This window comes from Heptranchias perlo, chromosome 5 (assembly GCF_035084215.1).
Source record: "Heptranchias perlo isolate sHepPer1 chromosome 5, sHepPer1.hap1, whole genome shotgun sequence".
Taxonomy (NCBI): Eukaryota; Metazoa; Chordata; class Chondrichthyes; order Hexanchiformes; family Hexanchidae; genus Heptranchias; species Heptranchias perlo.
In genome coordinates this window covers 93,247,245-93,261,028 of record NC_090329.1, presented here as the reverse complement: position 1 = coordinate 93,261,028, position 13,784 = coordinate 93,247,245, and positions in this window count along the sequence as shown.

Below are 13,784 nucleotides of genomic sequence, written 5' to 3'. Positions count from 1 at the left end.
GGCTAGCCAAGGCTTCACACAAGTCCTTCAAACTGTCGTCCAGCAGGATGGAAAGAGTGATGTGGGCCTGGGCCAGGAGAGGGATGATGGTGAAAGGGGACATGGAAGTGGGGACGCCACTCAAAGCGCTCCCAAGTCTCACTCATTGCCCCCCTCTCAACCAGTACTTGCAATGCTGCCCCCTCTCCAGGTGGCCGAGTCTGCCCCTGCACAGGTGCAGGTGGAGCAGTCTTTGGAGGGGCCCTCATGGGCACCGAATACCAGAGGGCGTCCACGCAAAGCATCTCATCGGTCAGGGCATGGACAAGAGCAACCTGCCACTACCTCTGCTGAAGCCACAGGGGTAGCACCACGTCGGGGTTCCCGTAAACGTAAGGCAAAGGTTTTGTGAGCACAAAGGGGATGCACAAGGGTGTTTGACGATTTGTCATGTTTTTTATTTATATTTGTTTACTTCCACATTCACAATAAACCTTATGATCACAAGTACTGCCACGTCTTGCCCATTCTTGACTGGCTTGTGGAATAGGTCCCTTTCATGAGGTTCACCATGAACACGCACACTTGATGGCACCCATTGGGTCATTCTACAGTGGGTGTGGGTATAGTTGCACCACTGTTCTGTGCAGGAGGCAGGGGAGGGGGCTGGTGTGGCCGCTCCTCTGTCCAGGTGATGAGGACTGGACTCTTCACACAGTCTGATGTTAGGAGAACCGTTCACATATCAGTGACTCCCTGGCCTCGCAAGCCGCCAGGTGAGCCGCTGTTCTGCCTATGGGTTGTTCCTCCTCCTCGTCCTCCTCCTCCTCCTCAACATGGGTGGCAGATGTGGATGAGGCCTCCTCCAGCGGCACCTCTCCCCAAATGTGCGTGTTCATGGTGAACCCCATGAAAGGGACCTATTCCACAAGCCAGTCAAGAATGGGCAAGACGTGGCAGTAGTGGTGATAATAATAAGATTTATTGTGAATGTGGAAGAAAATAAATATAAATAAAAAACATGACAAATTGTTGTGCCATGTTGTGCAGGGCACAACAGACGACTATAATCCCACTCTGTGTGGCGCATATTGAAGCACTCCCCCAGAATGATCAAGGCACCTGAAGAGCATCTTGAGCAGCCCTATAGCCTGCTCAATTGTAGACATGGTAGCGATGTGGCTGTCATTATATCGACGCTGTGGCTCGGTGGTCGGGTTCCTCAGAGGTGTCATAAGCCCCGTGTGCAGGGAATATCCCTTGTCCCCGAGGAGCCAGCCCTTGCGGGTGTTGGGTGAGTGGAAGAGGGGCGGGACGGTGGACTCCCTGAGGATGAAGGAATCGTAGCAGCTGCCAGGGTATCTGGCACACACGTGAAGGAATCTCTTGCGGTGGTCACAGATGACCTGAGTGTTCATGGAGTGATAGCCGTTCCTGTTGATGAACAGTCCTGGCTTGAGTGGAGGTGCTCGTCTTGTTTTATGGGTGCAATCGATTACACCCTGCACCCGTGGGAAGCCAGCCTCAGCGTGGAATCCCACTGACCCCTCCATCTGGCTGAGGCCATCCATGGGAAAGTTGATATAGTGCGAGGCCCTGCAGAACAAGCCGTCAGTGACCTGCCTTATGCACTTGTGTGCAGACGGCTGAGAGACCCCGGTGATGTCCCCGGTGGCACCCTGGAAGGATCCGGAGGCGAAGAAGTTGAGAGCAGTGGTGACTTTGACAGCGACAGGTAAGAAGATGGTGCTCGGCCCAGCCAGGAGCAGCTCGTCATTAAGGTGGCTGCAGATGTCCGCGACTACCTGGCGACTGACTCTGAGCCTCTGTATGCACTGCTCCTCAGAGAGGTCCGGGAAGCTGAGCCTCGGTCTGTAGACCCTGTGGCGAGGGTAGTGCCTTCTGCGACGCATCTCTCTCTGCGGTTGCCCTCCCTCCTGCTGTGCAGGTGGATGTGTCACAGCACTGAGTTGTGGAGCTCCACGTGTCACAGGCGAGGCTGGTGATGCTGTTCGTCCTCTGAGGAGGTCATGACTGCAGCTACGGCGGCCCCCATCCGGAAGATTTATGTTTGAGGGGGTCCGCAAGGTAGTTAAATGTGTCTGCACACCGGGGTTGAGGTTCCAAGTTGGTGAATTTTAGTGTTAGGAGGAGGGTGGTGAAGGCCAAACTTTGTCCAAAGTGACAGAGTGGCCTCCTTGAATGAGTGAGGGTCTCCCCCCTACCCGCCCCCCCCCCACCACCTGTCCAATGGACCTTTGCATTTCCCACAGGCTGGTGGCTGCAACATGTCCGGTTCAACTGGGAGTGTTTCCCCCAGTACGGGAAACAGTCTCAGTTTATTTCAAAATCCCACCCCTCCTAAAATATCACGTCAATCAGGTCTGTAAACAACCTGAAGTACCTGCTTAATTAATTTAAGTGGCATAGTCCCACATTCGGGGGCTGAGCGCGCATGTCAGCGCGTCACTGGGGAACCCGGAAGTGGGCGGGTTGGAGCCCTGCTCGGGGGTGCGAAAATCGAGCCCGAAGTGTTTGAGGAGGACGGTGCGACTGACCATGTCAAAGGTTGCAGAGAGGACAAGGAGGCATAATACACCATGGTCACTGTCACAGAGAATAATTAGGATTATTTCGGTGCTGTAGCGAGGTGGAAAACTGTTTGAAGAGATTTAAACAAGGAGGTGCAGGAGAGGCGGTATGGATTTGGGAGGCGACAACACATTCAAGGACTTTGCAGTAGAAAAGGATGTTGGAGGTTGGGCGATGGTTTGCAACAACAGAGCGATCGAGATTGAGTTTTTTTGAGGATGGGGTGATGATAGCAGTTTTGAAAGGGAGAGGGTCACTCCCTGAGGAGAGGGAAACGTTTGTAATATCAGCTCACGTAGGGCCAGGAAGGGAATGGGGTCAAGGAAGCAGGAGGTTTGTCTCAATGAGATGAGCTTGGAGAGAAACTAGAGAAAGACAAGTGTCCAGTGCTACGGTGGGAGGGACCTGAGTGGAGCTTTAACTTGGTGGGTGAGGGGAAGCAGCTGAATGTCACCAAGATTGAGAATATCCAAAGACATCCACGAGCTTCTCACATTTGTTAGTGAGGGTGAAGGAGGCAGGGGTGAAGGATTTGAGGAGATGGTTGGTAATCGAGAAAAGAAGCTGGGGATTATCTTTGTTCTCCAGGATGATCCTAGAGTAGTGGGTGGTTTTGGTAGAGGAGAGTGAGAGTCCAATGTCATTTGATGTGGTTCAGCCAGATCTGATGATAGATGACTAAACTAGTTGTTCGACAAATACACTCAAGTCTGCGCCCCTTGGACTTGAGAAAAGATGGGGGCCACACTAAGGGAAATGACCAGGATGGAAGACAGTGAAAGTTTTGATGCAAACAAGGACATTGAAGGTCGAGGTGACAGTGTGGTTGAGCAAATCAATTGCTGTAGAGGTATCGTGTTGAATGGAGGGCCAGAGTTATGGCAGTTAGCAGTTTGAAAGTGCACTTGTAAGTGACTTAGGGTGGAGTTTTTTTTTTCCAGAAGTGGATGCAGAGGTAAGTGCAGTTGGAAGGGGGTAGGGGAATGAGAGATGGCATGTATGAGGTGGGTGAATATGGGTGGGAGAGTTTATATGGAGGGAGAAGTTAAGGGAGGACAGGAGTTCAATAAAATCAGGAGAGCGCGAGCAAGAGGAACATAGATGGAGATTGAAACCACTGAGGATAAGGAGTTGTTCAATGTAGAGGTTGAGGGAAGACAGGAGGGAGGATATCTCAGGGTGGAGCTTGCGAGGGGGTGATAATGAGGATTTAAAGGGAGAAGAGAGAGATGGAACAGGACAGAGTGCTCAAAGGAAGAGAATGTGACAGACCATGAGGGAAAGACCAAGATGTGAGTTGGTAGTAGCCACACCCCAATCGTTGTGGTGGATTTGGGCGGGGCAGGTGGTAGAAAGTATAGCCAGGTGGGGAGGCTTTGGTAAGGGGCAAGGTGTCACCATCCATGAGCCGAGTTTCATTCAAAGTCACAATGTCAATGCAATCATAGAATCATAGGAAATTTACAACACAGGAGGCCATTCGGCCCATCGTGTCCACGCCGGCTGAGAAACGAGCCACCCAGCCTAATCCCACTTTCCCGCATTTGGTCCGTAGCCCTGCAGGTCACGGCTCTTCAGGTGCACATCCAGGTATTTTTTAAATGAGTTGAGGGTTTCTGCCTCTACCACCCTCTCAGGCAGTGAGTTCCAGACCCCCACCACCCTCTGGGTGAAAACATTTTTCCTCATTTCCGCTCTAATCCTTCTACCAAACACTTTAAATCTATGCCTCCTGGTTATTGACCCCTCCGCTAAGGGAAATAGGTCCTTCCTATCCACTCTGTCTAGGCCCCTCATCATTTTGGACATCTCAATCAAATCATCCCTCAGCCTCCTCTGTTCCAAGGAAAACAACCCCAGCCTATCCAATCTGTTATCATAGCTAAAATTCTCCAGTCCGGGCAACATCCTCATAAATCTCCTCTGCACCTTCTCTAGTGCAATTACATCCTTCCTGTAATGTGGTGACCAGAACTGTGCGCAGTACTCAAGCTGCGGCCTAACTAGTGTTTTATACAGTTCCAGCATAACATCCCTGCTTTTATATTCTATGCCTCAGCTAATAAAGGAAAACATTCCATGTGCCTTCTTAACCACCTTATCTACCTGTCCTGTTACCTTCAGGGATCTGTGGACATGCACTCCAAGGTCCCTCACTTCCTCTACACTTCTCAGTATCCTCCCATTTATTGTGTATTCCCTTGCCTTGTTTGCTCTCCCCAAATGCATTTCCTCACACTTTTCCGGATTGAACTCCATTTGCCACTTTTCCGCCCATCTGACCAGTCCATTGATATCTTCCTGCAGTCTACAGCTTTCCTCCTCACTATCAACCACATGGCCTATCTTTGTGTCATCCGCAAATTTCTTAATAATGCCCCCTACATTTAAGTCCAAATCGTTAATGTATACCACAAAAAGCAAAGGACCTGCGGCACCCCACTGGAAACAGCCTTCCAGTCGCAAAAACACCCGTCGACCATCACCCTTTGCTTCCTGCCACTGAGCCAATTTTGGATCCGATTTGCCACATTCCATTGGATCCCATGGGCCTTTGCTTTTTTGACTAATCTGCCATGTGGGACCTTGTCAAAAGCCTTGCTAAAATCCATGTAGACTATATCAATTGCACTATCCTCATCGATCCTCCTTGTCAGCTCCTCGATTAATTCAATCACGTTAGTCAGACACGATCTCCCCTTAACAAATCCGTGCTGACTGTCCTTGATTAGTCCGTGCCTTTCTAAGTGACGGTTTATCCTGTCCCTTCAGAATTGATTCCAATAATTTGCCCACCACCGAGGTTAGGCTGACTGGCCTGTAATTACTCGGTTCATCCTTCGCTCCCTTTTTAAACAACGGTACAACGTTAGCAGTCTAACGTTCAAGGGAGCAGCGATAAGTAGGATGACAGGAAGGAGGTTGGCGTGAGTGGAGGATGGGATGTTTTACTACATTAAAGGCGCTATATAAATGCAAGTTGTTGTTGTAGATTAAGCTAATATGTACTTATTATTATGAGCAGGATGTCTTAAGCAGCGGAGAAGAGACTGGGATGGGGGAGCGAGCGAAAGAGCAAAGGATGGCCATGGATTGAGTTGAAAAGGAGAGGAAGTCAGCATTTGTCCTGTGGTGGTGATAGTTTAACATTACAAATTTGTATCAAAGATTGTCCATGTCCCATTTGTGACATGTCTCTATCAATGTTCAGAGTTTTAATTCCCCTCCATACCGCAATTTGCAGTAGGTTTGCAGGCAATCAATCACCAATTGTTTGGATAGTTGGTCCCAGAAGAAAAATATTTTAAAGTTACTTCTCTTAGAGGAAATAGGTTGGAATTTATAGATTTCATTTGATTAGATGATAAAAATAAAAATAGGAGAGAAAGCGAATGGGAGAATGAGAAGACTGGCAAGGAGAAGTAGTGTTTAATTTTTAAATTTCTTACTTAATTTTTCCCTTCCACCCTGAAATGCTGACTCGTGCTGGAGTACAGCTCCATGAGCTACCATCCAATAGCTTGCCCAAATGGCCTTTCTTCATGTTTAAAATTAGATAGTGAGTGTTGGCAGGCTTTATGACCAAGTGGACATCACAACTGATCTTGAACCTGTTCTGACCTGATACCTGCACATGCATTATCCAGTGGGGATCACTGAACAGTGATCAGGGGCAAGACACTTAGCTGACCTTTTTCCTTTTCTCTTCAAAAGCTGTAAAAATTTCAATGATGGATTATCTCAACTGTGAACTGAGAAAGCAGCCAGAGTCCGGCATTTAACAGTAAATTGAGGCTTATTTACTGTTCTGTCAGTATTGTTTCTGTATATAGCAAAAACATTCTCAAACCTAATCCTGCGTAAATGCTACAAAATTTTCATAAGATCGCTGGCAAACCAATATCTCACCTCTTTACAAAATGGTTCAGTCTATTGAGAAGCCATTTTCCAGCTAATGCGTTTATGAACAATTATACAATCTCCAAAAAGCAGATCCACAATCCCAGGCTGGAAATCAATTTTGATAGAAAGATCAGTGAAAATCAGATGAGGTAGTGAATGGATAAAATGGGTGCTACAAGGGCAAGAGAAAAAAAAAACTGTGCACCATAACTCATTACAAAGATTCATGCTATACAACCCTGATTCAACACTTCTCTCACATCCCAGGAAGTGCTAAAGGGGCTGTTAGTGCTTTTGTATCCTAGTGCACTAAATTATTTATTGTTATACAGCATGAACAATGTGTGCATTTACAGGATTCAGATACAGGATACAATTTATTTAATTTTCCACGTAACAGCTGACACATGGCTGGCTATAACATGTTTTTTTACAATACTTGTAGAATGTTTTCAAGAACATAAGAAATAGGAGCAGGAGTAGGCCACATGACCCCTCGAGCCTGCTCCGCCATTCAATAAGGTCATGGTTGATCTTCGACCTCAACTCCACTTTCCCGCCCGATCCCCATATCCCTTGATTCCCCTAGAGCCAAAAATCTATCGATCTCAGCTTTGAACATATTCAACGACTGAGCATCCACAGCCCTCTGGGGTAGAGAATTCCAAAGATTCACAACCCTATGAGTGAAGAGCATTTCAATGAGCATTTTAACATTATTTTAGCCTAAAAAACTGGTAATTCTATAACCAGAAATAAAACTTTACTTCCACTGTTGTTACTCTTGGTGTTATAAAACTACAGTAGAAACTAAACAAAAAGATAATCATGTGTTCTAGATCATGCATAAATAAATAGCCCAGAGTTAATTCCTTACCATTGTCCAGTTTGTGAACACTACTTTTTTGTTGCATTATTATTTGTATTATTATTGTTATTATTATATACCTATTATCTATGTCACAACCTGGATCTTCTGGAAAGGTCTCCACCAACTTAATGTATGGAAAACAGATATCCTGTGAGTAAGTGGATAATTGACAAAAGGATTTACTTTGATGGCTAGAGGACCAGATGTAAAGGTGTTAATGTGCAGCTTGACAGTTGGAAAAGACAGGGAAGCGTCTGCTAGATGGTTTTACATTCCCTGATTGCCAAGCTATTAGAAAATGCATGTAAAGTGTGATTTGAGATTGATGCCCCAACCATTGATTCAATTTTCTTTCACATCACAAGAGGGGACATCCTTATAATCCAGGGACCTTCTCTTTGTTTCTTGTTCCATATTCACTGTGTCATTAACTTGTGCTGATAGCCAATAGGAACTCTGCAAACAATCAATTCTCATAAACCATCATCAAAGAGTATCGCTGGGAATTTCCTTGGAACCTCTCCCACTTCGCCGCCATAACTGGCAGAGGTTTGGTGGAAAGCAACCTGAGGAAATAACCTACTTGACCTCGTCCTCACCAACCTACCTGTTGGAGACATGTTTGTCCGTGATAACACTGGTAAGAGTTACCATCGCAAAGTCCTTGTGAAGACAAAGACTCATCTTCACAATGAGGATAACCTCCATTGTGCAGTGTGGCAATATCACTGTGCACTATGCTAAATGGGATTGACTAATGGCCCAAAACTGGGCATCCATGAAGCACTGTGGGTCATCATCAGCAGCAGCAGAATTCTATATCACTCAATCTGAAACCTCATGGCCTAACACATCACTCACTGCTTCATCACCATACCAGTGTTATCACGGACAAACATGTCTCCAACAGGTAGGTTGGTGAGGACGAGGTCAAGTAGGTTATTCTGGGGCTGTAATAATTGGCCTTCAATGACTACTACCAGCTTCCTTTATGTCAGGTATGACTCCAGTCATTAGAGGATTTTTCTCTTGATGCACATGGATGTCAGTTTTGCTAGGGCTCCTTGGTCCCATACTCAGTAGAATGGTGCCTCATTGTCAAGTACAGCCCCAGAATATCAGTGCAGGAGTTCCTTAGGGCAAGGTCCTCAGTCCAACCCTCTTCTGGTGGTAGTCAGGTGGGCTGAGACGAAAATGGGTTAATTTGTTTATTTTCACTACCGATGTTATAGTTCTTCGTCATGAATGAACTTCTCTTCCAGAAAATCAAATTTTCCACTTTGATTTAAACTGAGAAAGAATTTGTCACAAGACTATTTTGTGTTGCCAGTTAGGAAGAGTGTGGAAAGGTATATGATATATTTGACCCTTCTAGTAACGAGTTCTATTATGTTGCTTTGTTCTCCAAAATTGTAAAACATTCTCAAAAGATTTTAATAAAATGGGCAGCATGAAAACAAGAACAAATTAAGCAGACACTTTATTGCAAAACTAAGCTTAGAAGAGCAAGCCATGGATACAAATGTTATGGTTACTAAATCTATTAACTTATCCTCTCCTAAAAAAATAACTGAGGAAAGGATACATAGAATACTTGTACAAGAAGTGTAACCTACTTCTTACTAATAATTTGTATACCTTTCTAAAGAAAATGGTATTTAATTTTGTTGCAGTTTCTATACGTAATTAATAATTTAATTTTGTGGCGGCATTCCCCTTTCCCAATTAGCAAGCTTTGCAGGGCTTAATTTCTGGGAAGAGTGATACAAAATTTCTGTAATCACAGGGAAAATCACAATTCACTGGAGATGTCAACAGGAAGAGAAATCACAATGAGTGCAGGTGATAAGAAGGAATTTCTTTCCTATTTGGAGTACGCCGTTCCAATTCAGTGACAGCTAAAGCCCTCAAGAATTGTTTTGTGCTGGTGAGTGACAAGCAGCAATGGAGACATGACTCTGGGCTCCATCAGCAGTAACATGGAGTTTCTTGCAGGTTTGGCCTCTGAATCTGCTGCAATGTTTAGCATCTCATGTCATGAGAAAGACAACTGTGGAAGTACTATGCACAGATTTTGATGCTAAAAAGAAAGAGAAGGAGCACAGGATAAAGACAGAAAAACATTGAAAACCATAAAATAAATAGAGGAAAATAAAAATTGACTAATGATAAAGAGACAGGGGAGAAGAGAAGTAGTCAGGGAAATAATTCTATATACCAGTTGATCTATCATCACTCATGGACAAAATAAAAATTGTTTTTATGTTCCTCTGTCCGTTACTCTCTTCTTTCCAACTCTTTATTTCTTTTTGTGCATTTTATGTCTTTCGGTTCATCTTCTAATCTTTCTCCTTTTCTCTATGGTTCTCAAACACGTTTCTCATAGTACTGTCCAAATACTTTCCTCCATCACTCTGTAAATCTCTTTCTCTCCATCTCTTCTCTTCTCTGGAAATAGTGGATGCATTAGTTGTCATCTTCCAAAATTCTATAGATTATGGAACAGTTCCTGCAGATTGGAGGATGGCAAATGTAACCCCACTATTTAAAAAAGGAGGGAGAGAGAAAACAGGGAACTATAGACTGGTTAGCCTAACATCAGTAGTAGGGAAAATGCTAGAGTCTATTATAAAGGATGTGATAACAGGACACTTAGAAAATATCAACAGGATTAGACAAACTCCACATGGATTTATGAAAGGGAAATCATGTTTGACAAACCTACTGGAGTTTTTTGAGGATGTAACTGGTAGAATAGATAAAGGAGAACCAGTGGATGTGGTTTATTTGGATTTTCAGAAGGCCTTTGATAAAGTCCCACATAAGAGGTTAGTGTGCAAAATTAAAGAACATGGGATTGGGGGTAATATACTGGCATCGATTGAAAATTGGTTAACAGACAGGAAACAGAGAGTAGGAATAAAAGGGTCTTTTTCAGGGTGGCAGGCAATGACTAGTGGGGTATCGCAGGGATCAGTGCTTGGGACCCAGCTATTCACAATATAAATCAATGATTTGGATGAGGGAACCAAATGTAATATTTCCAAGTTTGCTGACGACACAAAACTAGGTGGGATCATGAGTTGTGAGGAGGATGCAAAGAGGCTTCAAGGCGATTTAGACAAGTTGAGTGAGTGGGCAAATACATGGCAAATGCAATATAATGTGGATAAATGTGAAGTTATCCACTTCAGAAGGAAAAACAGAAAGGCAGAGTATTACTTAAATGGTGATAGATTGGGGAATGTTGATGTACAAAGGGACCTGGGTGTCCTTGTACACCAGTCACTGAAAGCAAACATGCAGGTGCAGCAAGCAGTTACGAAGGCAAATGGTATGTTGGCCTTCATTGCAAGAGGATTTGAATACAGGACCGAGGATGTCTTACTGCAGTTATACAGGGCCTTGGTGAGACCACACCTGGAGTATTGTGTGCAGTTTTGGTCTCCTGAGAAAGGATATACTTGCCATAGAGGGAGTGCAGCGAAGGTTCACCAGACTGATCCCTGGGATGGCAGGACTGTCATATGAGGAGAGATTGGGTCGACTCTGCCTGTATTCACTCGAGTTTAGAAGAATAAGAGGGGATCTCATTGAAACATATAAAATTCTGATAGGGCTAGACAGACTGGATGCAGGGAGGATGTTTCCCCTGGCTGGGGGGTCCAGAATGAGAGGTCACAGTCTCAGGATATGGGGTAGGATATTTAGGACTGAGATGAGGAGAAATTTCTTCACTCAGAGGGTGGTGAACCTGTGGAATTCTCTAGCACAGAAGGCTGCGGAGGCCAAGTCACTGAACATATTTAAGAAGGATCTAGATAGATTTCTAGACACAAAAGGCATCAAGGGGTACGGGGAGAGAGCGGGAATATGGTATTGAGATAGAGGATCAGCCATGATCATACTGAATGGCGGAGCAGGCTTTTATGGGCCGAATGGCCTACTCCTGCTCCTATTTTCTGTTTCTATATTTCTATGTTCTGCGTCCTCAATATCTCTGTATGACTCAGATGATTCTTTACTGTCAAAGCAAAGGGTATGAAGGAAGATACCAGTTAACATACTGGTTTGAAATTACATACTGAGATTGGTGGGCAGGCTGTCTAGGAACTAATGTAACACATCTGGGTAAGAGGGAAGCTTGAGGTTTGGGGCTCTTAGTGAGAGGGAATGGGCAGCTAGATTTGCTGCCGCAGTGAGCAATGAGGAGGAGGCAGCAGTGAGTTATGAGCACTGAGTACACAGTGGCACTTGAAGGCTGTGAAAACTCACGGATGCAGTGGAAACTCGGGTGTGGTGAAAATCCAAAAGTGGTCAGGAGCATAGTCTACAACCGGCTGCAACAGAACAAGACAGGCCCATGCCCAGCAATGTCTGGGAACAGAGGCAGGGCTGGAACAGTGGAATGGGATAAGAAACACAGCCGTGAGGAGCAGCAAAGATTTCGGTCCACGGTTGGGAGAACGGGAGCAGACAAATCTTGTACGGACTTGGAGTTGCTTTCAAGAGGGAGGAAGTAGGAGAAATCCGGAGTTTGGAAATGATATCAGGAGGGAGAGAGTGAGAGAAATTTGGGAGTTAGCAGTGGGATCGGAAGAGGGGGAGCAGGAAAAGTATGGGTCTTCACACCGTTAGTGAAAGGCAGGAAATGGGTGAAGTCTGGAGCAGAAAATGACTGGTGAAGTCACCAGATTCAAAGAGTGCTATTTCCAGGTATAGCCATTACAAGAAGGCTGCACAAACTGCTGCCTTTATATATTTACTGAGGCAGGGAAAACCATGATTTTGCTAGGAATAAGGTTTGGCAAGGCAACTTGTTAATTGTGGCAAACTGAGGTCCAGCAGTTTCTGCACTCAGTAAATAGCAACAAACCCAACTAATCAATGTAAGATCTGGGAAAGTGGAAGAACTCAAGCTGTGGGACCTAGAGAAAGGGGCTGCCCGTGCAGGGGAAAGTTGGTGCAAGTATTTCCAGAATAAATTTGGTATATTTATGGTAAGTCTGGTGATCGCCTTTAAAATTATTTTATGTGTTTATTACTTTACAAATTTGACTTTTAGCTATCCTTGGGTTACTAAGAAACCAAGATGGCAACTGGAAGCATTTACAAAAGTATTTTGAGAAATTTCATTTCATTTCCCTTTCTCCTGCTTGTTAGCTGTCTATTAGTAGCATTTTTTGCTGCTTAGTAGTTGGTGATTGAATCTGGGAGAATTGAGGTGGCAAAGGATTATGGCAACACTAGAGGTGGAGCAGGTCCAAGAGATTGTGGCCTGACCTGTCTGTTCCCAGCTGTCAGCCCAGGTCTCAGCCTTGAACAGTTTCTTAAGTGCAAAATCTGCTCTTGCTGTATCTGCTGCCTGTCTTCTATCATACAGTTTTAAGATATCACAAATAGTTTTTGCACTTAAAACTGATTTGGGGTCTGGATCTGGACTGGCAGCCAAGAATCTCTTGGTGCTGGGGCCTGTTGGCCAGAAACAGGCTAGAGGTGGGTTGATAGAGATGGGGAGACTGATGACTGGCAATGAGCCAGCTACCATAGGAGGGAAAAATGGGCTGGGAACAGAAAAAGGAGGCTTATGACAAATGTCAGGTCCATAATACAGTACAGAACCAAGTTAAATACAGAAAGTACAGAGGAGAACTGAAAAAGGAAATAAGAGGGGCAAAGAGAGATTATGAGAATAGATTAGTGGCTAACATAAAAGGGAATCTAAAAGTCTTTTATAAATATATAAATAGTAAAAAGGTAGTCAAAGGAGGGGTGAGGCCGATTAGGGACCAAAAAGGAAGTCTTCTTGTGGAGGAAGAGGGCATGGCTGAGATACTAAATGTATACTTTTTTAAAATTCGTTCATGGGATGTGGGAGTCGCTGGCGAGGCCGGCATTTATTGCCCATCCCTAATTGCCCTTGAGAAGGTGGTGGTGAGCCGCCTTCTTGAACCGCTGCAGTCCATGTGGTGAAGGTTCTCCCACAGTGCTGTTAGGAAAGGAGTTCCAGGATTTTGACCCAGCAACGATGAAGGAACGGCGATATATTTTTAAGTTGGGATGGTGTGTGACTTGGAGGGGAACTTGCAGGTGGTGTTGTTCCCATGTGCCTGCTGCACTTGTCCTTCTAGGTGGTAGAGGTAGTGGGTTTGGGAGGTGCTGTCGAAGAAGCAGTGCATCCTGTGGCTGGTACACACTGCAGCCACAGTGCGCCGGTGGTGAAGGGAGTGAATGTTTAGGGTGGTGGATGGGGTGCCAATCAATAGGACTGCTTTGTCCTGGATTTTGTCCTACTTTGCATCTCCACGTTACATCAAGAAACGGCTGAGTGCACTGGATACAACAAAGGCAATGGGCCCCGACAACAGCCTGGCTGTGGTGCTGAAGACTAGTGCTCCAGAACTAGCCGTGCCTCTAGCCAAACTGTTCCAGTACAGCT